At 39.1% G+C, this 4,962-nt stretch overlaps 1 long non-coding RNA gene across 1 annotated transcript; it reads right to left on the reverse strand.

Moving 5' to 3' along the window:
* Positions 1-3,185: 3,185 nt before the first annotated feature.
* On the reverse strand, positions 3,186-3,875 carry LOC147127959 (uncharacterized). The gene is made up of 3 exons (XR_015083979.1): positions 3,616-3,875; positions 3,456-3,539; positions 3,186-3,322 (listed from the first exon to the last, which is right to left on the reverse strand). It is a non-coding gene; the product is annotated as an uncharacterized LOC147127959 (long non-coding RNA).
* Positions 3,876-4,962: the final 1,087 nt, after the last annotated feature.

Below are 4,962 nucleotides of genomic sequence, written 5' to 3' on the forward strand. Positions count from 1 at the left end.
GGAGCCATACTATCTCAGCGCGGTTTTACTGAGGAACACCAGAGCGACAATGTATGAAACCAGCATAAGATGATAGATGGGGCCTACTGAGTTTTGACAGATTTATGTGTCAAAGTACAATAATGCAACAGCATGAACATAATTGAAACCAACACTGTGCATTCATTTTGACCTCCAAACAACAGCTTTATTCATTTCATTCTGTCATGTTAATGCTATGCAACTAACGTCTGGTATACAACTGTGTATTTGTCATTGCATGACATACCCAGCCGCTTACTATTATTTCTGGTGGACTTTCCTGGTAGACATCTTTGATTAAATGTAGGCATGAAGATCCACAGTCGCAGATGCACTTTTTAAGTCGTTACCTTTTAATAGAAGTTTGGCTGGTCGCCAGTCAAATGACAGGTTTTTGTGATGTAAAAATGAGACCAAGATAAAATCATCATCAAAACTTCATGATGTTAAGTTGGCCGCTGCAAAGCGGGCACTCGGAAACCGCCTCCCACCACCGATCGTGCATCTGTGTGCGCCAGTCTAAAAAAATAGGGCCCTTACAAATGAGAAAAACAAGACACCTACCTCCTTTTCACCTCTGGAAAACAATAACAATGGATGCCGTTAGGTGGCAGTAAGTACCTTTATCATGACATCTGATATCACCGTGTGTCACAGTAGACATTTTACCACATAATTAAAATGCATTTGGATGATCACGGATCTCACACCTAATAAACACATACCCTATTAGATGCCAATACTTTACGATACGATGATACATGTATCATTTATTGGTAGAAAAATATTACAAATAGAATAAATAAAGGCCTGCGTTTGCCCGTGCGCATGTGGGCACGTGTGTGAATAATAAATATATATAAATAAAAATATTACGTAGCCCACTATGTATTATGTACTGTATGATGATATTCTATTCAATTCTATAATCGTTCATTAAAAAAGTCACATTACTGTACAGATATTTCATTTTTATGTTTATTAAATATTTTATATTTTCATTTTTGCTTTTTACTGTATGGTTTTCATAGACGTAATTATCATGATTATAATAAATACAAATTATGGACTATTTCGTCCGTTTGTTTTTCTATTATTTGTTTTTTTCAATCTATTTTACATGATACATAGATAGATAGATAGATAGATAGATAGATAGATAGATAGATAGATAGATAGATAGATAGATAGATAGATAGATAGATAGATAGATAGATAGATAGATAGATAGATAGATAGATAGATAGATAGATAGATAGAATACAAGTTATGCGACAATGCCGCCCCCTAGTGCACATGACTGAAAATGTGTGCTTTATTATGTACTTATTTGTGATTTTCCCACAATACAAAAGAAAAAATCTTGGGAGACCAATGCGTTCAATTAATTAAAAGTTAATGCAAATATTAATGTTCAGTCCTATCTAATCATGTCTGATCCTATTTGTCTAAATCTACTGTGCCGCGTGGGATTAGTTAGAGTAGAGCCATACTGAAATGCAATTAGACGCTCGTGTACTTGACTGGGTCGTTGAGCAATAATTGTTCATAGGTCTAGTCTGGTCTGGCGCTTTCCACCTGTGATAGACTGATCGATGATTATTGAGCAATTGTTTGTATTGCATGCAGACTGCGCCGGTGGATCGTCTTGGACGTCTAGTTGTCCCTCGGGGGCCTATTATGGTGCAAAGGAGCGATTCGTCAAATATTTGACGTTCAGATATAGATCGGGGGAGCATGTGAATAATAATGACGAATTTGCACTGACCACCAACAAGTTCAATATTGACTCTGCTGTGCTGCTCCGCCTTCGCTCCGATCTTTTTAAAAGAGTGTTTGCATTTGCACAAGCGCAGCTTCTTGTCCACTTAAACGGTAAATTACAACGAATTAAAAAAAAAAAAAAACTATTCTTCCATGGTCAGCATTTTTGGGGGTATGCAAAGGGGATCTGGTGGCGCACAAATGGAAGGGAACGACCTATAAATTGGATGCCTTTTGAATGCAAATGTTGCATGTTAATTAACACCTCCATTGTTGATTGTGGGAGTTCAGTGGCCTTTGATTGAAAAGAAATGGCACCTAGTTGCATTGAGATGTGGCTTTGAACTAAAGGCAACTTGTCTCCGATCGACATGGGAAGGAAGAAAGACTGAGAAGCGTCACACAAAAGGACGTCTTCAGTTGTTGAATTAGGCCTTGTAATGATTAGGGAGGACAAATGTATTTTAGTGTATAGGCACTTAGACTGGCTCTTGACTGAACTCAACAACGGAACACACCAGACAGCCTGATTGAGCACTTTGGCCCACACATCAGGGGAAGAGAAGGAGTGGGGCGGGGGATACGGTTCAGATATGTCAGCATCATGATGAATTAGAATATAATTATAATATACCCTTGTAATGATTTCAAAAGTAGATGACTAAGGACACATTCACCAACATTGCATTAGATCAGCAGCTCCACTATTTAGACATGGTCCGAGAAGGGCTAAATTCCAGGGCCTGGTACAAAAAAATCGGCCCTGGCATTTTGACCGGCCCACGTGAGTGTGCAGGAAGTCGCATAACCCTCTGAGAAGTCATTGTTTGTCATACCAACCACAATCAGGGTTTCATGAAAGAAAATGCATGCATATCCAGAACATTGCTCAACACAAGTATGATCAAGTAAAGGTAAACAAGCAACGTTTTGCTGATCTTATGTTACTAGAATAGATAACGATAATAATAATGATAATTTTATTTGCCGTTGCTCTGCTTTTAGTGTATCCCACGTGTTCGCTAGTTAACAGCCAATCAGAGCCAACACCATTTTGTATACTGTGATTAATGGACCATTCATTCAAATCATATCAAAAAGCACAACGCCAAACAAAAAAAAAAAATCACTTAATTCTCCACAATTCTAAATACTGCTTTCCTGCTCGTGTTATGAATGTGTTGAGCAAGGTTTTGGATATGTGTGCATTTTATTTCATGAAACCATGACTGTGGGTGGTATGATTGTAAAAATAATGGATATAATTGATATTGACTGCAAACATTTCTTATCAAATTTGCATTCAGATATGACTCCTCACCACCCCTGGCTATCACATAGTTCTGCCAATTTTTTTTTTTTTTTTTGCATTTGTCTTAACTGCATTACTGAATGCCAAGCCCGATTTGAACTTTTTGGGGTGATGCATACGCCAAGGAAGTATGAGGATCCGACTTCTGCCCGCTCACAAGCTGCAGGCCTGGCAGTCATCTGTCATTTGCTCTTCCTGTGTGCTTCTTCAGTCTGTCTGACATCTCTAAGCAAACAGAGGCCAATACACAATCAGAGGCAGGGCCTTGTGGGCAGCCAGTGAGAGCGGCCCTCTTGTAATGTTTGTGTGACAAAAAAGGCAAGGCAAATCCTGGCAATGGAATCAGATAATCACCAACCTGTGAAGAGCCTGCCCCAATCCACATCCCTCGCCGGCCCCCCCGGCTCTTGGATTAACTGTCTGTTTGGCTAATAATTTTAATCTGCCAGGGAGAGGACCAAGAATGGGTGACAGGGCTCGGAATAAACATCGAATCCTCCAGCCCCTCCCTCCCTTACCTTGCATTTCCTCCTTTGGGGAAAACCTCAATTGAACGCTGCATGCTGGGCACGGACCGGATGACCCAATCGTCGCTTTTGTCGCTGGACAAAACAACGGCTCTTCAGACAGCCCGAAATTAGACTGGCGTGTGAGAGACTACTGCCAGACTGTCCCAGACCTGACATCGTCCGGTGGAATGTACACATCAGAGTTTGGGGTGTGTGTACAGACAAGGGTGCTATGGTGAAGAGGGGGCACTCCGGGTTCACAGGGTCAAGAGATGTCTGTCTGGGGCACATCTGGAGCAGACACAATAAGAACAACCATTCACCCATTTTGCGTCTATCCAAGATGACTTTGGGAGAAAGGCTGACTACACTTTCAAATGATTGCCAGTCAATTACAGGGCACATACTGTAGAGCTACAACTATTCACAATCACATTCCAACTGTAATGTACAATATATGTATATATGTATTTATTAGAGGTGTGCATCTCCAATAAAAGACGATTCGATATCTATGTTGATACATGGAGTGAGATAGCATTCAAAATTCTAAGTTTATTTTACAGTGGAACAATTCAGCCAATTCAGTGGCATTACGATTTAAGTCAATATGGTGCAGCTCATTTCAAGAAGTTATGATGAAATGAGTTTCTTGTCGTGGTCAATATCAATGAACCGGTCATTAGGTTATATACACACTAACAACAGTTAGGATAAAAATAACCCAATTTTGGGTCAAAAATGGACCGATCCAAAATTGGGTAAATTTTGGCCCACCTTGCATTGTTTTGTACAAACATTTTTCAGGTTGTTTTGTACAAAACTATCCTTTTTAATGCAAAAACAAACCAGAAAGTTGGGTGAAATTGACTCAAGTAGTGTATCGGTCCATTTTAGACCCAAATTATGTTATTTTTTTTAACCCAACTGTTTTGATTTACATATATATATATATATATATATATATATATATATATATATATATATATATATATATATATATATATATATATATATATATATATATATATATATATATATATATATATATATGAATCAAAATGAGTTGATTTACCTGTAGACTCCAAAAGACTGACATCAAATGCAACAGAGGAGAGAAATTACGCTCACTCAATGATGGCACTCGAGTCTAATTGTTGCTGTTTGAAGTACGGCCACTTAGATATCCTGTTTAGGATGTGGCCTTGCATTGTCGCACCTTTGTACTGATAAGGCTCCCTGCCCCCATAAGACAAAGTGTGAACGACTGGGAGGGCCGCGACAGTATAAAGGGGCCCACTGTGCATCTCTGGGTTGACTCGTGCTACTGTGCGTCTGCTTATCACACTTTTTTTT

This window comes from Filicampus tigris, chromosome 20, assembly GCF_054856515.1.
Source record: "Filicampus tigris isolate MCC_2025a chromosome 20, RoL_Ftig_1.0, whole genome shotgun sequence".
In the NCBI taxonomy this organism is placed as follows: Eukaryota; Metazoa; Chordata; class Actinopteri; order Syngnathiformes; family Syngnathidae; genus Filicampus; species Filicampus tigris.